Here is a 26,059-nt window from a genome sequence, read left to right on the forward strand (position 1 = left end):
CTGAACCAAATGTTAGTATTCCTTTTTAGAATCATGTTTTCCTATCGTATGGAACTGTGTTCAGGTTTCTGTATCTGGGTGCTGGGCTCCTTGAGGAAAAGCTCCATGTCTTATTGATGTTTTTGTCTCCAGTGCTTAGTACAGTATCCTACTCATATGTGAAGACCAAATGGTTAGTAAATGAATGATGCTTACAGAAAGGGTAATCTAAACTAGATTATAAAGTAGACAACATGTGGTTATTTTGTTATAAGATAGAGTGTCTTTTTTAGTTTTATTTACTTTTTTAAAGATGTAAAGGCTGAGTCATGGGAGTGATGGGAGAAAGAGAGAGATCTTCCATCCACTTGTTTACTTCCCAAATGGCTGCAACAGCCCAGGCTGGGCCAGGAAGAAGCTGGGAGCCAAGAGCTTCATATGGGTCTCCCAGACAGGTGCAGAGGCCCAGGCACGTGGGCCATTTTCTACTGCTTTCCCAGGCACATTAGCATGGAGCTGGATCAGAATTGGAGCACCTGAGACTAGAACTGGTGCCCGTATGGAATGCTGGCACTGGTGCTTTACCCGCTGTGCCACAGTGCGAGCCTCTAAACTGGGAAGTGGCCTAATAGTCTCCCTCCCTCCCTCCTTCCCTTTCTCCCTCTCTACCTCCCGCCCTCTCTACCTCCCTCCCTTCCTTCCTTCTTCTCTCTCTTTTTTTCTTACAAGATTTATATATTTTATTTGAAAGGAAGAGTTACAGAGAGAGTGGGATAGACAGAGAGAGACAGACTGTCCATCTGTTGGTTCACTCCCCAAATGGATGCAATGACCAGAGCAGGACTGATCAGGAGCCAGGAGCTTCTTCCAGGTGTCCCATTTGGGTGCACTTGGGACATCTTTTACTGCTTTCCCAGGCCATAGTAGAGAGCTGGATCAGAAGAGGAGCAGCTGGGACATGAACCAGTGCCTGTATAGGATACTGGCGCTGCAGGCAGAGACTTAGCCCACTACACCACAGTGTCGGTCCCACATTAGCAAGATTTTTTTAAAAATGTTAATTAAAAATACCTGTAAAGAACCTTATTCTGTAAATACAATCAACAAATTGTTTTAAAACAAAAATAATTTCATTATTGATTTCTTTTATTATTATTTTTTAAATTCTCATTTATTTGAGAGATACAGAGAAAGAGAGAGAGCTTCCATCTGCTGAGTCACCCTCCAGATGCCTGCAGTAGCTAGGTCTGGACCAATCTAGATCGGTGACAAGTACCCAACCACTTGAGCTGTCACCTGCTACCTAGTAGAGTGTGCATTAGCAAGAAGCTGGATTTGGAAGTAGAGCTGGGACTCAGGTACTATGATGTGTAATGTGGGCAGTCTTTTTTTCTTTTTTTTGACAGGCAGAGTGGACAGTGAGAGAGAGAGAGAGAGACAGAGAGAAAGGTCTTCCTTTTGCTGTTGGTTCACCCTCCAGTGGCCGCTGCAGCCGGTGCATCACACTGATCCGAAGCCAGGAGCCAGGTGCTTCTCCTGGTCTCCCATGGGGTACAGGGCCCAAGCACTTGGGCCATCTTCCTCTGCACTCCCGGACCACAGCAGAGAGCTGGTCTGGAAGAGGGGCAATCGGGACAGAATCCGGCACTCCGACCGGGACTAGAACCCGGTGTGCTGGCGCCGCTAGGTGGAGGATTCGCCTGTTGAGCCACAGTGCCAGCCAATGTGGGCAGTCTTAACAGTGTTTTAACTGCTCGGCCAAAGGCCTGCTTGTGTTGCGTTTTTGGTAAACAAAACAGAACTTATGAAAATTTTTATTCTTAGATAATAGTGAGTATTTTTTAGTAGTGTACTAATAGTATTACTTAGTTTTTAAAATTATTAGTCTAGAAAGTATTCAATTAAACAGATTTAATGTCTGGGGAGCATTGGTTTATGGAACAGGTGGATTCTGTGACTAGTGTGCTGCCCTGGACCAGGAGGAGTAGCAAGTGTGATGGTCAGCTTTACGTAGACAGCACCTCCCGCGGCAGGGACAAGCTGTCCGTCTCACGTGATGCATTGAGTTCACAGGTTCTCAGGTAACAGCCCTTTTCATGCTTCAGTAAGTAATTCACTTCATAATTACACACTAATAGAAGGTGACGTAAGGAAAGTTCAACACCTGGGAAATGGAGGGCGATTTTCAAAATAGAAGTTAGAGAGCTCTTGTTTCAAAGAGGGGGATGTAGGGTAGTGATATAAATTTCTACCTCTTTTTTTTTTTTTTTTTTTTTTTTAATTTTTTTGACAGGCAGAGTGGACAGTGAGAGAGACAGAGAGAAAGGTCTTCCTTTTGCCGTTGGTTCACCCTCCAATGGCCGCCGCGGTAGCGCGCTGCGGCCGGCGCTCCGCGCTGATCCGATGGCAGGAGCCAGGTGCTTATCCTGGTCTCCCATGGGGTGCAGGGCCCAAAGACTTGGGCCATCCTCCACTGCACTCCCTGGCCACAGCAGAGAGCTGGCCTGGAAGAGGGGCAACCGGGACAGGATCGGTGCCCCGACCGGGACTAGAACCCGGTGTGCCGGCGCCGCAAGGCGGAGGATTAGCCTATTGAGCCGCGGCGCCGGCAATTTCTACCTCTTAAAACTGAGTTGATTTAGGCCGGTGCCATGGCTTAACAGGCTAATCCTCCACCTTGCGGCGCCGGCACACCGGGTTCTAGTCCCAGTTGGGGCGCCGGATTCTATCCCGGTTGCCCCTCTTCCAGGCCAGCTCTCTGCTATGGCCCGGGAGTGCAGTGGAGGATGGCCCAAGTGCTTGGGCCCTGCACCCCATGGGAGACCAGGAGAAGCACCTGGCTCCTGGCTTCGGATCAGCACGATCCGCTGGCCACAGCGGCCATTGGAGGGTGAACCAGTGGCAAAAAGGAAGACCTTTCTCTCTCTCTCTCTCTCTCTCTCTCGCTATCCACTCTGCCTGTCAAAAAAAAAAAAAAAAAAAAAAAAACAACCAAAACTGAGTTGATTTAGAACTCAAATCATGTACTTAGTAGACAGCAAGACCATATCACTTAACTCTAGACCTGGCTCTACCCCAGGTTGTCCATCTGAGTTTGTCTACCTAAATTTTTTTTTTTTATCATGGAAATCTGAGTCATTATGTCAATAGGACAGTATTTTGGAGATCTTTGTCATGGAATGTAAAGTATCTTGTCTTTGCTATGAATCTTCGAAGTCAAGGAGTAATAATAGTTACCATTAACTGGAAGATTACTCTGCCAGTCATTAAGCCAGAGGTTTCTAAACTTTATTGTTTTGTGGCACCCTTAGTGTCTCATTAAATTTTTCATGGTATGCTGATGAACCAGTACCTAATAGCTCTGCTAATTACGTGGTTAGGTCTAAACAATAAATATTTATGTCCTAACAACTTTAGTAACTGTTTAAAAAGTAATGCATATGAATTTAAAGTAATTCATTTCCCCAAAAAATAAAGTAATTCATTTCCTTTTCAACTAACCACAGTTATTTATTAATGGAACATGTGTTATTGTTGAGTACTGAGCAACTTTTCAAACCTTGGAATCAAATGGAACACTGCCACCCTCATTCCATGTTTGACATTGGTTTTTGTGTGATTTTTTTAGTTAATTAAAATATGCTAATTAATTAGTTTGAAAGGCAGAGTGACAGAGGAGAGACAAAATATCTTCCATCTACTGATTCACTCTCAAATACTTCCAACAGCCATAGCTAGGCCAGACCATAGCTAGGAGCCAGGTGCTCCATCCGGGTCTCCCACGTGAGTGGCAAGAACCCAGATACTTAGGCCATCATTGATGCCTCCAGGCATATTAGGAAGCTGGTTCAAAAATGCATAGAGGCTTCGACTCAAACCAGGCACTTGGATGTGGGACACAGGGGTCCCAAGTGACAGCTTAACCCAGTGTGTCACAATACCTGCCTTGTATTTGCTTTTTATCACAGTAGTCACCAAAAGCCTAGCTTCACAAAGAAGTGTTGTCAGAGGAATCTGCTGCAATCTGAGGTTAAAGTTCTGAACTACCTCAAGATCAGTTTGGCTAGCTTCCAACTTAGATTGGGGATCCCTGTGTTTCCTTTAGTGTAGTATTTTGGGGTTCCTCAGAATTTGTTGCAGTGCTCCGGGCCATCTGACTGTACAGTTCAGGAGATGTGGCGTTGGGCTCGTTTTTATCTCAGTTCTGTGGCTTGTGCTTTAGCTACCTTTGGCTGATGTGGAGATTGAGACTTGGGAAGATCAAACAGCTGCTCCAGTGACGCAGTCCTTCTGGTTGACATGTTTCTCGCTCTTGAGGGTGTGGCTATTATTTTTGGAGGTGAGAGATGTAGACCAAAAAGGAAGGAAAGCCAACGGAAGAGTTTAAAGAGTAAAATTGGTAGCATATTTAATGACGGAACTGTTAAATTGTGGTTTTGTCTTCAAAGCATTACTATAGGAGAAACAGAGCTTAATTTATAATGATGTCATTAAAAACATGAAATTTCTTTGCTGGATCAAATTAAATGTCAGGTTCTAGAATTTTAGATGCCAAGCGTAGTAGGTGGTAATGACAACCAGTGTGGATAGTTTTTTTTTGTTTTTTTAATTGCCAAATGTTGTCAGTATGATTGCCCTTTAGACAAATCCTGTCTCTTTTTAGCAAAAATTCGCAAGTTGAAGGAAGAAGTGACTTTCTATGGTTGACTTTTTCAGCACAGAAATGATGAAATTCAGACTTGTTATCTATCACTGTATGGTAGGGTTGCGAAAATTCATTTTCTTTTTAATTTTTGGAATGTACATATTTAATAGAAAGTCAACAGCAATTTAAACTTCATATTTTTCTTAAAAAATCAAATCAACCCAGCTCTTCTACCTTCTCTACTCAGTAGTAGTCATACCTTCCTAACATAGGAACAAACCAGTAGTTCCTAAGTGCTTTCACTTCATTACCAGTTTATTTTGCTTTGAGGAAATAAAAAGAAAAAGCAGACATTCTCACAGTGATCAGGAAAAATTCTAAAAGGTGATTTTTTTATGTGATTTCATTCTATCAGTTGTTCTAATTAGTCTTATAAAAATGTACCTAGTCTAGGACTATGGCAGGATTTTTACTTTATTTTAAAGATTTATTTATTTTATTTGAGAGGCAGAGTTACAGACAGAGACAGGGACAGAGAGGGATCTTTCATCTGCTGGCTCACTCCCAAATGACCACAACAGTTGGAGCTAGGCCTGTCCTAAGGCAGGAGCTGGGAGCTTCTTTGGGGTCTCCCATGTGGGTGCAGGGGCCCAAGCACCTGGGCCATCTCTCTCAGGCATATCAGCAGGGAGCAGGATTGGAAGTGGAGCATCAGGGACTTGAACTGGCACCCCTATGGAATCCCGGTACTCCAGGCGGAAGCTTAACCAACTATGCCACAGTGCTGGCCCCTCTTTTTTTTTTTTTTTTTTTTTTTTTTTTTTTTTTTTTTTTTTTTTAGATTTATTTATTTGAAAGGCAGAGAGAGAGAGAGCAAAAAGAAAGAGATCATCCATCTACTGGTTCACTCCCCAAATGGCCACAATGGCCAGGGCTGGGCCAAGGCAAAGCCAGGAGCCAGGAGCTTCTTCTGGGCCTCCCACGTGGGTTCAGGAGCCCAAAGTATTAGGCCATCTTCTGCTGCTTTCCCAGGCATGTTAGCAGGGAGCTGGATTGGAAGCAGAGCAGCTGGGACTTGAACCAGCACCCATATGAGATGCTGGCATTGCTGGTGGCAGCTTAACTCATTAGACCACAGTACTGGCCCAGATTTTTACTTCTTACCATGATGGAGTAGCAGGAACTTGATTCACCTTCCTTCAATAACAAGAAAATGGATAAAATATATTGAATGGTTTTCAGATATTGAACTATAGGCAGTACAAGATGCTGACCCGGGAGAAGAAAGGAAACAAGCAAGGTGGGCTTACCATTGCCTACTGACTGGAGAGCTTCCAAACCAGTGCAGCAGAGAAGTGCCCAAAGACTAGCAGGCTCCTTGAGTTCAGGAGACAGAGTGGAGACTGAGAGCCCAAAGCAGCTAGCATCCTCAGGGCTGAGTACCAGAGTGGAGATACGTACACAGACGCTCCAGAGGTTTATGACGGGCTCTGCCTGAGACGTTAGCTAAGTACTGGTCAGTGCCAGTGTGTGAGGAAAGAATCACCCAAAAAGGAGCAGTTAGAAAAATTTCTGGAGCTCACAGGACTGGAAGCATTTCATATCGAATAGCCAGAGTGGAAAGATCTTGTAATGGAGAATTGGGTTGAGTATCAAAAGGGTGTACTGCTTCAGCTTCGGGGCAGAGTAGCCCTAGAGGAAATACCTCTGTGGTCCCGCCTAACCAAGTTTCAAGACCCAAGGCGGGAGGCTGGGGCGGCTTTGCAGTGAGTTAAACTGCCACGTGGGGCGTCCTCATTCCCCATCAGAGTGCTAGTTTGAGTCCCAGCTACTTGGCTTCCTGTCCAACTTCCTGCTAAGGCACCTGGAGAGGCAATGGAAGATGGCTCAAGTACTTCAGCCACTGTCAACATATGGAGAACCTGGATGGAGTTCCTGGCTCCTGCTTTGGTCAGGCTGTCTAGCTGTGGTGGGGAGTGAACCAACAGATGGACGATTTCTCTTTCTCTCTACATTTCAAGTATATTAAAGTAAATAAACAAAGAAAAAGAGAGACCCAAATGGATCTTGTCTCCAGATAACTGTAATTCAGAACAAAGCTTAAGGTTATTAATAAGAATACAAGTATCCATCTGTCTGTACACACAGACATGGGAATGGCAGAAAGTGTGTGGGAAATGCACATCTTTTCATTCCATTTTTGCTCAGACTTTTTTGATGTATTTGTGTGTGCACGCACACACATCTATTTGGCATTCAATACTGTAAAATTCTCAATTTAAAAATAGCATGTAGGGGTGTGTATTTGGCCTAGCAGTTACCAGTAGGGATGCTGATTGCCTGAGTGTAGCTACCTGCTAATAAAGACTGGGAGGCAGCAGGTGATGGTTTATGTGATGGGGCCCATGGGGCCAATGTTGTTCAGTGGGTCAGCCACCACCTGTGACGCTGCCTTCCCATTTGGGAACCATTTCAGGTCTCAGCTGATCCACTTTTGATCCAGCTCCCTGCTAATGCACCCGGGAAAACAATAGAAGATGGTCCAAGTGCTTGGGCCCCTGCCACCCATGTAGGAGACCCAGAGGGGTTCCAGGCTCCTGGCTTCAGCCTGGAGCTGTTGCTGTAATTTGGGGAGTGAACCAGTAGATGGAAGATGTCTCTCTGTGTCTGTCTGTCTCTCTGTCTGCCTTTGAAATAAATAATTTTTTTAAAGCCACCTATATGGGAGGTTTGGATTGAGTTCCTGGCTCCTAACATTGATCAGGGCCAGCTCTAGCCATAGTAGGCATCTAGGGGAGTGAACCAGTAGATGAGAGCTCTCTGTCCCTCCCTCTATCTCAGAAAAGCCAACAACAACAAAAAAACATAAATGCAAAGAAGCAGGAAATATACCTTATAATGATGGAAAAAGCCAATCTATAAAAACAGATGCTAAAATCAATAAAGGACTTTCAAATGTGGTTATATGGTTTTCAAATATGGTGGTTATAAAAATTCTCCAGATGTTTAAGATATAGGGGATAGAATGATCAGGTTAAAGAGATGTGAAAAATGTGAACCCAAATCACATTACTAGGAATGAAAATGACAATGTTTGTAATAAAATATTACATTAATAGGGATTACTAGATTTGAACTGCAGAAGAAATAATTGGCAAGATCTAGTAATAGAAGTTATCCAAAATGAAATATACAGAGGAAAAAAAGGCTAAAATAAATAAACAGAGCATGAGAATTTTGGAACAATTTCAAGTGACTTATATATTCATGTATAGAATTCCAGGAGCAAGGGAGTGAGGTAGAAAAAATTGTTTGAAGAAATAATACCTGACAGTTTTCCAAACTTGCTGAAAATTTTATGTCCTTAGATCCATGAAACTAAATGAACCCCAAGTGGGGGAAACATGAAAAAAAAAAAAAAACAAAAAACTGTACACAAATACATAGCCAAATTGCTGTTGACCTATATACAGAGAAAATAGATTTTTTGAAAAGACTTATTTCCTCGAAAGGCAGTTACAGGGTAGGGAAAACTTTTTTTTTATGATTTATTTATTTATTTGTTTTTTAATTTGAAAGGCAGAGATGCAGAGAGAGAAGGAGAGAGAGAGAGATCTTCCATCCACTGGACTAGGCTGAAGGTGGGCCAGGAAGATGGTGGGAGCCAGGAGCTTCTTTGTGGTCTCCCACAAAAGTGCAGGGGCCCAAGCACTTGGGCCATCTTCCCCTACTTGCCCAGGTGCATTAATAGGGAGCTGCATCAGAAGTGGAGCATCCAGGACTTGAAGTGGTGCCCATTTGGGTTGCTGGACTGCAGGCAGCATCTTAACCTTTTGTGCCGCAGCACTGGTCTCAGTAGAGAAAATCTTAAAAGCGACTCAAGGAAAAAAAGATAGATATGTACAAAGTAAAGATAAGAATGATAGTAAACTTTCTGTTAGAAGAAATCCAAGCAGAGGACATGGGGCAACATCTATACTATAAAGGAAAAAAACTGTCATCTATCTAGTGTTATATACTAAATCACAAATGAAGGTGCAAAGACTTTTCAGACTGGACAAATGTCTTTGGCCCACTCTATTTAACAGTTTCTTCACTCTGTTTTGGAATGGGATAGAAAGTATAGTATTCTGATTTGTAGTTGTTGCAAAGCTATGTGGGATTGATACAGAACTGGATAAAATAATTATGTTGGATAACACAATTGAGATCCAGCTGTATCAGTCTGAGATAATAGATTAGAATCCACAAAATGAAAGTGTACTTCTTGCACTGGAATAAATTGTTTATTCCTGAACCAACTGCTGTGGCTGTTCGCATATCATGTCATTTGAGTCAGACAGATCACTGGTAAAAGAGAGTAGGAATTAATGATCATCTAAGTTCCTTTAGAAAGGTTAAAATGCAGGCCGGCGCCGCGGCTCACTAGGCTAATCCTCCGCCTTGTGGCGCCGGCACACCGGGTTCTAGTCCCGGTCGGGGCACCGGATTCTGTCCCGGTTGCCCCTCTTCCAGGCCAGCTCTCTGCTGTGGCCAGGGAGTGCAGTGGAGGATGGCCCAAGTGCTTGGGCCCTGCACCCCATGGGAGACCTGGAAGAAGCTCCTGGCTCCTGGCTTCGGATCAGCGCGGTGCGCCGGCCGCAGCGCGCCAGCCGCGGCGGCCTTTGGAGGGTGAACCAGTGGCAAAAAGGAAGACCTTTCTCTCTGTCTCTCTCTCTCTCACTGTCCACTCTGCCTGTCAAAAAATTAAAAAAATAAATAAAGAAAGGTTAAAATGCATAGTGTCGTGATGGTTGTGTTGACTACTGCATAGCCTCAAACTGGCTCTTCCTTTGGCCTTTTTTTTTTTTAATTAATTTATTTACTTGAAAGTCAGAGTTTACACAGAGAGAAGGAGAGGCAGAGAGAGAGACAGAGAGAGAGAGAGATGTCTTCCATCCGCTGGTTCAATCTCTAGTCAGCTGCAACAGCCAGAGCTGCGCCGATCCGAAGCCAGGAGCCAGGAGCTTCTTCTGGGTCTCCCATGAGGGTGCAGGGGCCCAAGGACTTGGGCCATCTTCTACTGCTTTCCCAGGCCATAGCAGAGAGCTGGATCAGAAGTGGAGCAGCCGGGACTCAAACTGGCACCCATATGGGATGCTGGCACTGCAGGTGGTAGCTTTACCTGCTACGCCACAGCGCTGCCCTGCTTTGGTCTTTCTTATCTTAATGGATTGCACTCTATGCACACAGTGTTTCAACCAGAATTTAAGAATCATCCTCTGTATTTCGTCCTCTCTTTTATTATATATTTGCTCCATTGCCAATTCCAGTCAACTTTTAATCTTAATTTCATTGAGAATCCATGCACTTCAAACCATTTTAGCTGATTCATTCCCAGTCAGGCTGCTGTCATCTCTTACATGGACCATTAAAATCGGTTCCTTAAATCTCCCTGCATTCCCTAGCCATTCTCACTGCCCCCACAACCAAAAAAACACAGTTTAGATTGTTGTTCTCTTACTTTATATCCTTCAGTAAATCTACACTCTTTAAGATGGCCTACAATAAAATCAGAGTCTCTGCCTACGTCTTTACTTTTTTTTTTTTTTTTTTATAAGATGTATTTATTTACTTGAAAGTCAGAGTTACACAGAGAGAAAAGGAGAGGCAGAGAGACAGAGAGGTCTCCATCTGCTGGTCCACTCCCCAGTTGGCTGCAATGGCCGGAGCTAAGCCGATCTGAAGTCAGGAGCCAGGAGCTTTGTCTGGGTCTCCCATGTGGGGGCAGGGGCCTAAGGACTTGGGTCATCTTCTAGTGTTTTCCCAGGACATAACAGAGAGATGGATAGAAAGTGGAGCAGCCTGGACTCAAACTGGAGCCCATATGGGATGCCGGCACTGCAGGCTGTGGCTTACCCACTATGCCACAGCACTGGCCCTCGTCTTTACCTATAAACTACTTTGCCTCTTAGTTTCTGTGTTCCAGCCATATTGGCCTCCTTTTAATTATGAACGTAGTAAATTCTTTCTGTTCTCATGGTCTTCACGTATGCTGCTCCTTCTCAAATTTTAACTTTTTTATAACAAACTTAATGAAAGCACATGTAAAACAGCATATAGATCATAAATGCCTAGCTCGATGAGCCTGTCCATATTGGCAGCACTAGGTTGAGAAATAGACACTGTTACTAGCTCTCCAGAAGATCCCATGCTTCTTCCCGGTTATCTCCATTGTGACCTACAAAATAATCACTTTCCTGGTTTCTTACATCATAGATGTATTTTTTGTTTTCCAGTTTAACCTAAATGTAATCATTCAGTATGTATTCTTTTGTGTTCAGCTTCTTTCACTCAGTATTAATATGGAAAATCCTCCATATTTTAGCAAATGCCTATAGTTTCCCCATTTTTGTTGCTGTAAGGTATTCCATTACATTTACAGCCTGGTATTAAGCTGTTGTGCGAACACTTACTTTATTTCCAGTGCTTGCTATTATGATTGACACCAGTATTAATATCCTTGTACATGACTTTTGGTGCACATATGGACACATTTCTGTTAAACAGATCTGTCAAAATGGAATTGCAAAGTCATCTGGTATATGTTTGTTGACTGGGACATTTTTATCTATACTTTTTTTCCCCAAGATTTATTTATTTTGCATTTATTTATTCAAAAGACGGAGTTATAGAGAGGAAGAGGCAGAGAGAGAGAGAGGTCTTCTATCCACTAGTTCACTCCCCAAATGACCACAACAGCTAGAGCTGGGCCGATCTGAAACCAGAAACCAGCAACTTCTAGGTCTCCTTTGTGGGTGCTGGGACCAAGGACTTGTACCATTTTCCACTGCTTTTCCAGGCACATCAGCAGGGAGCTGGATCAGAAGTGGAGCAGGCGGGACTTGAACTGGCACCCATATGGAAGTGCAGGCGGCAGCTTTACCCGTAGTGCCAGCCCCACCTCTACTTTTCCTTTGGACAGATTCCTGTTTCAGTGTAAAGGGCACTTCCTCAGTCAGGCTTATTCTAATCACAGCAGTCTTACCCCAACAAACCCTTTTAATCAAGTCCTCCTGTTGCAGCTCACTGGAACTCTGTCATAGTACTTACTGTATTTATACTTCTGTATCTGTATGATTATAAAGTGCTTTCCTTTCTCATCTGATTCCTCAGAAGGTGTCAGGCTACCAACTGTTTTTTTTTTTTCCTAGAATCTTACTAGGGTTCTAGTACATGATAGACGCTTAGTAAATACTTGCTGTGAAAGATTGAAAGCTTATATTTTCAGAAATCCTACCCAGATTAGATGTATAGTTTATATGGAATGTGAATTTGGATAGTTCATTACCTTTCTAGTGGGATCTTAATTATACAAGGAAAATACTTACCTTTTAAAATATTTTCCTGTTATGTATGATTTCTTGGAAAGAGGCTTTATTGCCAGGTAGTTTTATGATTTTGGATACATTTCCTAACATCCTGTCATTTTCTTCTGAAAATGAGAAGCTTGCCTATGAGATCTTCAGCATCCTCTGCACTGGAGGTTCTTTGGTTCTATACCAAAGTGCTGGCTGCATGCAAATGAGCTGGCCACAAACTGCCCCGCGTGTAACCACAGGCAAATTGTGATTCTAGGAAGAACATGCTGGTTTGCAGTGTTCTCACGTTCTTCCTGACTTTAACTTGCTCTCACGTTCTGACTGACTGTGTTTAGCTTGTCCTTTGCATCAGCTGGGGCAGGGGCCATCTATTCCTAACCTGGAAGGCTTGAGCTGAGCCCCAGCAGAGTATTGATGTTGGATAGTAGGCCCCTCGTTGAGTGGCTTTGTTTAGTTTGAATAATTATAACTCATCAGACGTTATAGGAATTTACATTTAAAATGAACCCTTTAATACCTTTTAAGTTATATATAGGTGTCTTTTAAATTATGTATAGATCTTGGAGGATAAATTAATTTTGCTTCTTTCCAATTCAGCAAGGCAGCCTCTGATCTCCGTGTGACAACTGTTCTGTGGTTAAGAAATCTTTGCCCTAGGTTTGCAGCTCACGCGAATCAGGAAGTAGGCACATGCTTATGTTTGCATCTAAATTTCTGTAGTTTGATCTTAACACCTCTTTACTTGCCTCAAACTCTAATTTGAGAGGGCAGAGTGCAAAAACAACAATGCTGAATAATGCCAGTGGAGGCCGGTGCTGCGACTCACTTGGCTAGTCCTCCGCCTGCGGCGCCAGCACCCCGGGTTCTAGTCCTGGTTCGGGCGCCGGATTCTGTCCCGGTTGCTCCTCTTCCAGGCCAGCTCTCTGCTGTGGCCTGGGAAGGCAGTGGAGGATGGCCCAATTGCTTGGGCCCTGCACCGGCATGGGAGACCAGGAGGAAGCACCTGGCTCCTGGCTTCAGATCAGTGCAGCATGCCGGCCGCAGCATGCTGGCCTTAGAGGCCATTTGGGAGGTGAACCAACGGCAAAGGAAGACCTTTCTCTCTCTCTCTCTCTCTCTCTCTCTCTCTCTCTCTCTCTCTCTCACTGTCTAACTCTGCCTGCCAAAATAATAATAATAATAATAATAATAATAATAATAATGCCAGTCGTGTCATATGGCCAAGTACTATGAAAGTAAGCCTCTCCAGCAAAAAAAAAAAAAAAAAAAAAAAAAAAAAACCAAGAAAAAAGATAATGTGAATAATGTAATAGAGAACAATTGATACACTTATGCTCTCAGTATGTTCTGTAGTTTATGAGTAGGGTATCTCTACAGCTTCCATATTTATTCCCTTCCTGTAGCTTAAATAATTAAAGTTATAGGTAAGGTAAGGCCTGCCTTCAGCTGTTAACTTGTTCAGGTCAAAAAACTTTGAAAACATGCACAGAGCTAACATAGGAATAAGTTAAGTTATCTGAATTCACTTGTAGGATATTACTTTCAAATGGCCTAATGCACTTTAAAATTTCTCTTAACTTCTTCAGTGATGAGTAAAGTACACTTATTATTTTCCAAGAATAGATTCAGGCCGGCACTAACCCCGGGATCTAGTCCCAGTTAGGGCGCTGGATTCTGTCCCGGTTGCTCCTCTTCCAGTCCAGCTCTCTGCTGTGACCCAGGAAGGCAGTGGAGGATGGCCCAAGTGCTTGGGCCCTGCACCCACATGGGAGACCAGGAGGAAGCACCTGGCTCCTGGCTTCAGATCGGCGCAGCGCACCGGCCATGGTGGCCATTTGGAGGGTGAACCAAGGGAGGGAAGACCTTTCTGTGTCTCTCTCTCACTGTCAAAAATTATTTAGGGTAAAACTAAGGAAAACATTTATTATAAGAGAATATAGCAATATTTACCTTTTCTTGGGCCTCCATTCTGGAATTCCCAAATCTCCTTTCCTGTTTTGTCATACATTCCTCATTTGATGGGGGAAGAACAGGCTGTTCTTTATTTGAAAGGCAGAGTTAGAGAGAGAGAGAGAGAGAAATCTTGCATCCACTGGTTTACTCCCCCAAATGACCATAACCATTGGGGCTGGGCCAGGCAGAAGCCAGGAACTAGAGGCTTCTTCCCAGTCTCCCACGTGGGTGACAGGGGCCCAAGAATTTGGGCCATCCTCTGCTGCTTTCCCAGGCACATTAGCAGGGAGCTGGATCGGAAGTGGAACAGCTGGCACACGAATCAGCACCCATATGAGGGGCTGGCATCACAGGCAGCAGCCTAACCTGTGCCACCACACTGGCCCATTCCAAAAGTTGAGGGACTTACTGCTGTCTTTCAAGTTTCAGTGCCAGTTGAACTTTTGGCTAATACAGTCCTAGTCTAGGGTAACTGGAGACTATATCTGTTTGATCGCTTAGAATTCTAGTAGCTTCTGGCTCTCTTACTGACTGTTATCTCCCTTCTGAATTTATCCAGTATGACAAAGAATGTTGTTACAATAAAAATTTTTTGGCTTTTTATTTTAGGACATAGAAAACCTACCTCAAATTAGAATAGTGTAATATGTTAATAGTTAATAATGTAATTAACACACAGGTATCTGTCACCCAAGCCTCAGCAGTTATCAACTCCTGGACACTTTTGTTTATCTATATCCCTATCTGCAATCTCTCTAGCCCCATTTAAATTGAAATAAGTCCGGACATCATAAATATTTCAGCATGTATTTCTAAATGATAAGGACTCCTTTTTTCTTTAACATAGTCACAAATTCTTTGTCATTACATCTGAAAATTTGTTTGTTTGTTTTTTTAAATGATGTATTTATTTATTTAAGGTAGAGTTTCAGAGAGGCAGAGGCATAGAGAGAGGTCTTCTATTCCCTGGTTCACTCCCCAAATGGTCTCAATGGCCCCAGCTGGGCTGATCTGAACCCAGGAGCGAGAAGCTTCTTCCAGGTCTCCCATGCAAGTGCAGGGGCTGAAGCACTTGGACCATCCTCTGCTGCTTTCCTAAGCCTTAGCAGATCTGGATCGGAAGTGGAGCAGCTGGGACTTGAACCGGCGCCCATATAGGATGCTGGCACTGCAGGTGGAGGCCCTACCCACTATGACACACTTCTGGCCCCGAAAATCTATGTTTTTAAATATCATATATCTAGTCTATGTTTAAATTGCCCTGATGTCTCAAAAATGTTTTTGTGAGAATAAATGTTTACTTAGTAACACATTTTATTTTGATTTAAATTCTATTCTGTGACCTTTCTCCTTTAAAACATTTTTTTTTTTTTAATCTGAGAGAAAGGAAAGAATGCCCCCACCCAATAAAATGCTGGTTTACTCCCCAGGTACTCAAAAGGGCTCTAGGACAGTTTTGGGAGCCCAGAACTCAATGCAGGTGTCCCACATGGGTGACAGGAATCCAGTAACTTGAGCCATCACTGCCGACTCCCAGGGTGTGTATTAGCGCGAAGCTGGAGTCAGGTGCCAGAGCTGGGTATCAGACCCAGGTACTTAGATATGGGACACAGGCTTGTTAGCCAGTGACTTAAATACCGGACTAAATGGCTGCCTCTGTCCTTGCTTCTATTTACATATTCACCAGGAGTGGTATAGAGGACCTTTAGTTGATCAGTTCTGGTAACTCTAAGTCTGTGTTTAAAATGTAGGTATAATTGTATATTTGTGCTTAAGATAGCTCTGTGTTCTTAGTAATACATATTTGCATTAGATTGAAGACTGTTGAGTGTGACATGGAAGAAGAATTTTTTCTTTTAAAATAAGCTCCTGAGGGAGTTAGGTACTATTTATCCTCAAGGTGTTGCAGCAGTAACTTGGGATTTGCCTTAGCTCATGTGTTTAACCCGTGAACTAAAGAGAGGGAGGCCTCTTTACCTTAGCTGAACTGCTGAAGACCTTGTTTGCCTCCAATTACTCCCAAAATAATGGACTTACTGGATTGTTATACCTACTTGTGGTTAGAAATCAGCAACTTGTAAAAGGAAAGGTTTGCTTTTCCTAGCTTCTTGTTTGTTTAAAAATCACCGTGACTAGGAAGAAAAAAAATACAAACATCTCCACAAAAGGCAGTTTGTTCCTCTCATTGAAAGCACAATGGGTACCTTGAAAGACTGCACCAACAGGAAAGTTCCCTGAACTTCATATCTCCTGAACTTTCCGCTTCCGCCCATTCTTTCAGTTTGTCTCCACTGAACTCTCCACTCACGCTGCCACCTGTAGAAGTCCACTGAGTTAAGCTCTGTTGGTCGTCACTTAACAACGCCTGTTTTCTCCCACCCCTGCTTCACTGCCTACCACAGAAATACACATATGAAGATTTCCAGACCTTACTGGAATTGTTAAATGTAGACTTCAGTAATGAGGGCATTGAAATACTAACAATGGTAAGGGAGAATGTTAATCTTTATCTATTTAAAAGTCAGAGCTAGTGAGAGCAAGAGAGGGAGAGAGAGAGAGAAAGACAGAGATCGCTTGATCTTCCACCTGCTGGATTCAATGGCCAGCACTGGGCCAGGCGGAAGCCAGGAGCCAGGAGCTTCTTCTGGGTCTCCCATGTGAGTGACAGGGGCCCAGGCACCTGGGCCATCTTCCACTGCTTTTCTCAGGCCATTAGCAGGGAGCTGGATTGGAAATGGAGCAGCTGGGGCGTCACAGGCAATGCCCTTACCCACTTTGCCACAATGCCGGCCCCCAAAGCAGTTGTTTTTGTGCCACAACCTCTCGATTAATTTTTGTGTTCTTAGATGACTACTTGCTCAATGCGGCAGTGTTCAGACTGTGTAAGGTTGCCATCCGGTGACATAGAAAGAAGACCTGGTTTCTATTGTTGGTATACAAGTGACTTTAGTTTAAATAAGACAGCAGACTTATTTCCAACTACAGTGATCAGGGACAACTTTAGGAAGGGTGAGTAATATATGAAAATACAAAGGTAGCTAAAGATTATCCCAGATAGAAAGAACACTATGCACAGAAAAAAGAATGTAGGACTCGTTGAAGAACAACAAATTGGTCATTTTAGCTGACGTATTTGCAAGAAGATAACATTAAGGGGAAAAGAAATGGATTTTGTGAAGTATTTACAAATGCCATATGTATTTAAAGATTATGCATGTTATCCTATATAATAGAGTTTAAGCTTTCTTATTTTAAATTATTTGTAGTAGAAAATTCTCGAATTATTTTCTAGAATTAAATTAACAGAAAAGTGGATCAGTAATCTAATTAGGCTTATCCATATTACATCTTGCATTTTTGTTTATTTTATAGCACCTCAAAAAGAAATATATTTTCCTCATTTAAAAAAATGTACAGGGGGCTGGTGCTATGGCGTAGCGGGTAAAGCCACCACCTGCAGTGCCGGCATCCCATATGGGCGCTGGTTCGTATCCCAGCTGTTCCACTTCTAATCCAGCTCTCTGCTATGGCTTGGGAAAGCAGTAGAAGATGGCCCAAGTCCTTGGGCCTTTGCACTTGCATGGGAGACTTGGAAGAAGCTTTGGCTCCTGGCTTCAGAGTGGCCATTTGGGGAGTGAACCAGCGGATAGAAGATCCCCCCCCCCCCGCCTCTCCTTCCCTTCTGTGTAACTTTGACTTTCAAATAAATAATTTTTTTTTTTTTTTGACAGGCAGAGTGGACAGTGAGAGAGACAGAGAGAAAGGTCTTCCTTTTTGCCGTTGGTTCACCCTCCAATGGCCGCTGCAGCCGGCGCATCTCGCTGATCAGAAGCCAGGAGCCAGGTGCTTCTCCTGGTCTCCCATGCGGGTGCAGGGCCCAAGGACTTGGGCCACCCTCCACTGCCTTCCCGGGCCATAGCAGAGAGCTGGCCTGGAAGAGGGGCAGCTGGGATAGAATCCGGCGCCCTGACCGGGACTAGAACCTGGTGTGCCGGCGCCACAAGGCGGAGGATTAGCCTGTTAAGCCACGGTACCGGCCTATAAATGTTTAAAAACAATGTAAGGGGGCGGGGTACAGGTGCTCTGGCACAGTAGGTTAAGCTGCGTCTACATCCCATATTGGAGTTTTGATTTGAGTTCTGGCCACTACCTGCCTCCTATCCAGCTTGAGAGGCAGCCGATGATGGCTCAAGTATTTGAGTCCCTGCTGCCCACATAGAAGACACAGATGGAGTTCTGGGCTCTGGTCTGTAGTCTGGCCCAGCGCTGGCTGTTGCAGGCATTTGGGAAGTGAACCAGCACTCTCACTATCCCTGTGTCACTCTGCCCTTCAAGTAGATGCAAACAAATAAACAAACATGTAAAAAGAAAAAGCGGGGCAAGGCCGACAAAGTATTATAAGAGTTTATCTTATTAAAGCCATTTAGGTATGAAAGCTTCTTAATTTAGAAATATGTCCTTTTTAAAGTTTGGTTTTGCTTATTACATTTTTTAAATTATAAAACAGTTTGAAATATGTAACACAGTTGAAATTCAGTACAAGAAACTTTTCTGAATTGAGAGTTGCTGACTTGACACCCCATTATTGATTTGATGTGATATCCCATGATGTGTTTCCTAGAAGAAAGTTCTTCTGTTTAACTGTGACACAGCCATATATCAAATTAACGTTGATACATTACTAATATCCAATCCTCAGGCTCCATTTGGGTTTCATCAATTGTCCGAACAATGTCTTTTTTTTTTTATTATTAAACTTTTATTTAATGAATATAAATTTCCAAAGTATAGCTTATGGGTTACAATGGCTTCCCCCCTCCCATAACTTCCCTCCCGCCCGCAACCCTCCCCTTTCCCGCTCCCTTTCCCCTTCCATTCATGTAAAGATTCATTTTCAATTCTCTTTGTATACAGAAGATCAGTTTAGTATATATTAGGTAAAGATTTCAACATTTTGCCCATATAGCAACATAAAGTGAAAAAACTACCATTGGATTACTAATTATAGCATTAAATAGCAATGTACAGCACATTAAAGACAGAGATCCTACATAATTTTTTTTTTCAAATTAATTAATTTTCTATGCCATTTCCATTTTAACACCAGGTTGTTTTTTTTTTTTTCATTTCCAATTCTCTTTATATACAGAAGATCACTTCAGTATATAATTAGTAAAGACCTCATCAGTTTGTGCCCACACAGAAATGCAAAGTATAAAAATACTGTTTCAGTACTAGTTATAGCATCACTTGGCTTTAGACGACACATTAGGGACAGATCCCACATGGGGTGTAAGTACACAGTGACTCCTGTTGCTGATTTAACAATTTGACACTCCTGTTCATGGCGTCAGTAATCTCCCTAGGCTCTAGTCATGAGTTGCCAGGGCTATGGAAGCCTTTAGAGTTCGCTGACTTTGATCTTATTCCGATAGGGTCATAGTCAAAGTGGAAGTTCTCTCCTCCCTTTGGAGAAGGGTACCTCCTTCTTTGATGGCCCCGTTCTTTCCACTGGGATCTCACTCACAGAGATCATTCATTTAGGTCTTTTTTTTTTTTTTTTTCCATGATATCTTGGCTTTCCATGCCTGCTATACTCTCATGGGCTCTTCAGCCAGATCTGAATGCCTTGAGGGCTGATTCTGAGGCCAGAGTGTTGTTTAGGACATCTGCCATCCTATGAGTCTGCTGTGTATCCCACTTCCCATGTTGGATCTTTCTCTCCCTTTTTGATTCTATCAGTTAGTATTAGCAGATACTTGTCTTGTTTGTGTGATCTTTTTGACTCTTAGACCTATCAGAGCTATCAATTGTGAGCTGAAATTGATCACTTGGACTAGTGCGATGGTATTGGTACATGCCACCTTGATGGGATTGTGTTGGAATCCCCTGGCACATTTCTAACTCCACCATTTGCGGCCAGTCCGATTGAGCATGTTCCAAATTGTTCATCTCCTCCCTCTCTTTTTCCACTCTTAGATTTAACAGGGATCACTTTTCAGTTAAAATTTAAACACCTAAGAATAATTGTGTGTTAATTACTGAGTTCAACCAATAGTACTAGAACAACAACAACAACAACAAATACTAAAAAGGATAAAGTATTACATTGTACATGTAAAGTCAGGACAGGAGCTGATCAGTTCATTGTTGCTTATAGTGTCCATTTCACTTAACAGGTTTCCCCTTTGGCGCTCAGTTGTCACCGATCAGGGAAAACAAATGATATTTTTCTCTTTGGGACTGGCTTAATTCACTCAGCATGATGTTTTCCAGATTGCTCCATCTTGTTGCAAATGACTGGGTTTCGTTGTTTCTTACTGCTGTATAGTATTCTATGGAGTACATGTCCCATAATTTCTTTATCCAGTCTACTGTTGATGGGCATTTGGGTTGGTTCCAGGTCTTAGCTATTGTGAGTTGAGCTGCAATAAACATTAATGTGCAGATGGCTTTTTTATTTGCCAAATTAATTTCCTTTGGGTAAATTCCAAGGAGTGGGATGGCTGGGTTGTATGGTAGGGTTATGTTCAGGTTTCTGAGGAATCTCCAGACAGACGTCCATAGTGGCTTAACCAGTTTGCATTCCCACCAACAGTGGGTTAGTGTCCCTTTTTCCCCACATCCTCTCCAGCATCTGTTGTTGGTAGATTTCTGAATGTGAGCCATTCTCACCGGGGTGAGATGGAACCTCATTGTGGTTTTGATTTGCATTTCTCTGATTGCTAGTGATCTTGAACATTTTTTCATGTGTCTGTTGGCCATTTGGATTTCCTCTTTCGAAAAATGTCTATTGAGGTCCTTGGCCCATCTCTTAAGTGGGTTGTTTGTTTTGTTGTTGTGGATTTTCTTGATTTCTTTGTAGATTCTGGTTATCAATCCTTTATCTGTAGTATAGTTTGTGAATATTTTTTCCCATTCTGTTGGTTGCCTCTTCACTTTCCTGACTGTTTCTTTTGAAGTACAGAAACTTCTCAATTTGATGCAATCCCAAATGTTAATTTTGGTTTTGACTGCCTGTGCTGTTGGAGTATTTTCCAGGAAGTCTTTGCCTGTGCCTATATCTTGCAGGGTTTCTCCAATGCTCTCTAATAATTTGATGGTTTCGGGTCATAGATTTAAGTCTTTAATCCATGTTGAGTGAATTTTTGTGTAAGGTGATAGGTATGGGTCTTGCTTCAAGCTTCTGCATGTGGAAATCCAATTTTCCCAGCACCATTTATTGAATAGACTGTCCTTATTCCAGGGATTAGATTTGGATCTTTGGTCAAATATAAGTTGGCTGTAGATGTTTGGATTGATTTCTGATGTTTCTATTCTGTTCCATTGGTCTATCCATCTGTTTCTGTACCAGTACCATGCTGTTTTGATAACAACTGCCCTGTAGTATGTCCTAAAATCAGGTATTGTGATGCCTCCGGCTTTGTTTTTGTTGTACAGGATTGCTTTGGCTATTCGAGGTCTTCTGTGTCTCCATATGAATTTCAGCATCATTTTTTCCAGATCTGAGAAGAAGGTCTTCGGGATCTTGATGGGTATTGCATTGAATGTATAAATTGCTTTTGGGAGAATGGACATTTTGATGATATTGATTCTTCCAATCCATGAGCATGGAAGATTTCTCCATTTTTTGGTATCCTCTTCTATTTCTTTCTGTAAGGTTTTGTAGTTTTCATCGTAGAGATCTTTAACGTCTTTGGTTAAGTTTATTCCAAGGTATTTGATTGTTTTTGTAGCTATTGTGAATGGGATTGATTTTAGAAGTTCTTCCTCAGCCGTGGCATTGCCTGTGTATACAAAGGCTGTTGATTTTTGTGCATTGATTTTATATCCTGCTACTTTGCCAAACTCTTCGATGAGTTCCAGCAGTCTCTTAGTAGAGTTCTTTGGGTCCCCTAAATAAAGAATCATATCATCTGCAAAGAGGGATAGTTTGAGTTCGTCCTTCCCAATTTGTATCCCTTTAATTTCTTTTTCTTGCCTAATAGCTCTGGCCAAAACTTCCAGAACTATATTGAATAGCAGTGGTGAGAGAGGGCATCCCTGTCTGGTACCAGATTTCAGTGGAAATGCTTCCAACTTTTCCCCATTCAATAGGATGTTGGCCGTGGGTTTTTCATATATTGCTTTGATTGTATTAAGGAATGTTCCTTCCATACCCAGTTTGCTTAGAGTTTTCATCATGAAAGGGTGTTGTATTTTATCAAATGCTTTCTCTGCGTCTATTGAGAGAATCATATGGTTTTTCTTCTGCAGTCTGTTAATGTAGTGTATTACGTTGATTGTTTTGCGAATGTTGAACCATCCCTGCATACCAGGGATGAATCCCACTTGGTCTGGGTGGATGATCTTTCTGATGTGTTGTTGCATTCTATTGGCCAGAATTTTATTGAGTATTTTTGCATCTATGTTCATCAGGGATATTGGTCTGTAATTCTCTTTCAATGTTGCATCTCTTTCTGGCTTAGGAATTAAGGTGATGGTGGCTTCATAGAAAGAATTTGGGAGGATTCCCTCTTTTTCAATTGCTCTGAATAGTTTGAGAAGAATTGGAGTTAGTTCTTCTCTAAATGTCTGGTAGAACTCAGCAGTGAATCCATCTGGCCCTGGGCTTTTCTTTGTTGGGAGGGCCTTTATTACTGTTTCAATTTCTGTGTCAGTTATTGGTCTGTTTAGGTTTTCTATGTCTTCCTGGCTCAATTTAGGGAGGTTGTATGTGTCCAAGAATCTGTCCATTTCTGATAGATTTCCCTGTTTGCTGGCATACAAGTCCTTGTAGTAATTTCTGATGATTCTTTTTATTTCTGTGGCGTCTGTTGTTACGTTTCCCATTTCATCTCTGATCCTATTGATTTGGGTCTTTTCTCTTCTTTTTTTAGTTAGTTGGGCCAATGGGGTGTCAATTTTGTTTATTTTTTCAAAAAACCAGCTCCTCGTTTGGCTGATTTTTTGTAATGTTTTTTTGGATTCAATCCTGTTGATTTCTTCTCTGATTTTAATTATTTCTCTTCTCCTACTGGGTTTGGGTTTGGTTTGCTGCAGATTTTCTAGATCCTTGAGATGACTTGAAAGCTCATCTATTTGGTGCCTTTCCAATTTCTTGATGTAGGCACCTATTGATATAAACTTTCCTCTTAACACTACTTTTGTTGTATCCCATAGGTTTTGGTATGTTGTGCTGTTATCCTCATTTACTTCCCGAAAATTTTTGATTTCTCTTTTAATTTCTTCTATGACCCATTGTTCATTCAGGAGCATGTTGTTCAATCTCCATGTGTTTGCACGTGCTCTAGGGATTCCTGAGTTGCCAATTTCCAATTTCATTCCTTTGTGGTCTGAGAAGCTGCATGGTATGATTCTAATTCTTTTGAATTTGCTGAGACTTGCTTTATGGCCTAGTATGTGGTCAGTCCTAGAGAGGGTTCCATGTACTGCTGAGAAGAATGTAAAGTCCTTAGATGTAGGATGAAATGTTCTGTAGATATCTGTTAGATCCATTTGGGCTATAGTGTCATTTAAATCTACTGTCTCCTTGTTGATCTTCTGTCCTGTTGATCTGTCTATCTCTGAGAGTGGAGTATTGAAGTCCCCCAGTACTATTGTATTGGGGTCTAAGTCTCCCTTTAAGTCCCTTAACAAGTCTTTTAAATAAGCTGGTGCCCTGTAATTAGGTGCATATACGTTGATAATCGTTATATCTTCCTGTTGAATGGATCCCTTAATCATTATATAGTGCCCCTCTTTGTCTCTCCTAACAGTTTTTGTGGTAAAGTTTATGTTGTCCGATATTAAGATGGCTACGCCCGCTCTCTTTTCATTTCTGTTGGCGTGGTATATCTTTTTCCAGCCTTTCACTCTCAGCCTGTATGGATCATTGTTGGATAGATGGGTTTCTTGTAAGCAGCAAAAGGATGGGTTTTGTTCCTTAACCCAATCAGCCAATCGGTGTCTTTTAACTGGACAGTTCAAGCCATTAACATTCAATGTGACTATTGAGAAGGAGTAACTTTGCCCTGCCATTAGCCAAAGATACTTTCTAATATATGGTTTGAGATTCCTGTGATCTTTTGGTGTGAGGTTTCCTACCTTTACCTTCTTTCATATTGGTGACCGTGTTTCTGTGTTTCTGTATGTAACACATCTTTAAGCATCTTTTGCAGGGCTGGACGAGTGGCGACAAATTCTTTCAATGTCTGTTTGCTGTGAAAGGTCTTTATTTCACCTTCATTCATAAATGAGAGCTTTGCAGGATACAATATTCTGGGCTGGCAGTTTTTCTCTCTTAGCACCTGGGCTATGTCTCGCCATTCTCTCCTAGCTTGCAGGGTTTCTGAAGAGAAGTCGGCTGTGAGTCTAATTGGAGATCCTCTGAGAGTAATCAGGCGTTTCTCTCTTGCACATTTTAGGATCTTTTCTTTGTGTTTCACTGTGGTGAGTTTGATTACGACGTGTCGTGGTGAGGAGCTCTTTTGATCATGTTTATTAGGGGTTCTATGAGCTTCCTGTATTAGGATGTCTCTGTCTTTCTCCAAACCTGGGAAATTTTCTGCTAGTATCTCACTAAAAAGGCCTTCTAATCCTTTCTCTCTCTCCATGCCTTCAGGTACTCCTAGAACTCGAATGTTGGGTTTTTTAAGAGTATCCTGTAGATTCCTGACAGTATTTTTTAGATTTCTGATTTCTTCTTCTTTTCTTTGATTTGATTGTTTCCTTTCCTGTTCTCTGTCTTCTAAGTCTGATATTCTCTCTTCTGCTTCGTCCATTCTGTTTTTAAGACTCTCTAATGTGTTGGTCATTTGATCTATTGAATTCTTCATTTCATTATGATTTCTCATCACTATCACCATTTCTTGTTCCACTAGTTGTTTCAATTCATTTTGATTCCTCCTTAAGATTTCATTTTCACGAGAGAGATTTTCTATCTTGTCCATGAAGGATTTCTGTAGTTCAAGAATTTGTTTTTGAGAACTTCTTAATGTTCTTATCAATTTTTTGAGATCTGCTTCTTGCATTTCTTCAATCTCCTCATCTTCATAATCTTGAATTGGGGTGTCTTTTTCATTTGGGGGTGTCATAGTGTCTTCCTTGTTCTTGTTACCTCGGTTTTTGCGTTTGTTGTTTGGCATGTTGGAGATATTTGGTTTCTTCACTGTGGTGTTTTTTCTTGTTACACTATGGCTCTATATTAAGTGGACTGTCTGCTTTCAGTGGTGCCTTAGAGGCTTGAGATGAGTGTGGACTGAGAGCTGTGTTTGGTTCCTCAGGGCTGAGGGTGTGTCAAAGATGACACTCCCAGGTTAGGTGTGGTAAATCTCTCTTTTTGATTCAAAAGGGAAGTAATTCCGCACAGCTGAATGTAATTGGAGGTAGTTAGCAGGCAAATGATATACCCACAGGAGCCAGAGATTGGAAGCTCTTTCCCACGGACCACACAGGGAATCTCTGCTGCCCTCAGTGTGGGCTCCAATTCTCCTGCAATCTCCCACTGGGTTGCCAAGTTAGATGCTAATCTCCTGTTATTTCACCCCTCCCCCCAGAGTCAGGTTTTTCTGCTAGGCTCAGGGCTGGTGCAGACCTGAGGTCGCCCTGCTTATGACGTATGTCCAAAATGGCGCCTGCTCTGTCTTGCTCGCCTGTGAGAGGTGAGCGGAGAGAGAGAAACTTGTGTCCGTATCGGTCGCTTTTTTATATTTTTTTCCTCTCTCTCTTCTAGTTAGCCTGGTGAACTTTTCCCCACGAAGTTTCAAGCCTCGTTCCCTCTAGCCTCCTCTTTCCACTTGCCCGCTGGTGTCTCGGGCTATTGTGGTTCGGCTCACCTCGCGTTCCAGCGCTGGTGTGTTGAGTCTGCTGCTGGTGTCCCGAACTTGGGCTCCCACGCTCTCCACGCAGGTACACTGTGAATCTCTAGTTCCGGAAGAGTTTCCTATGCTGTTTCATCCCCTACTCTTCCTTGACCCTGCAGTATCTCCACTTATATTAACCTGTCTCTCTCTCCGGACTAATAGTGTGCTCCCTGCCTATTCCACCATCTTGCCGCCTCCTCCTTTTTTTTTTTTTTTTTTTTGGACAGGCAGAGTGGACAGTAGAGGGAGACAGAGAGAAAGGTCTTCCCTTTGCCGTT

The 26,059-nt window shown here is 42.4% G+C and overlaps 1 protein-coding gene across 3 annotated transcripts in view; it reads left to right on the top strand.

Moving 5' to 3' along the window:
• Positions 1 to 26,059, top strand: part of SYNJ1 (synaptojanin 1) — a 105,589-nt gene that overhangs the window by 6,094 nt on the left and 73,436 nt on the right. The gene's annotated exons all lie outside the window — the stretch shown is intronic.

The sequence above is a fragment of the Lepus europaeus genome, chromosome 2 (assembly GCF_033115175.1).
Source record: "Lepus europaeus isolate LE1 chromosome 2, mLepTim1.pri, whole genome shotgun sequence".
Classification (NCBI taxonomy): Eukaryota; Metazoa; Chordata; class Mammalia; order Lagomorpha; family Leporidae; genus Lepus; species Lepus europaeus.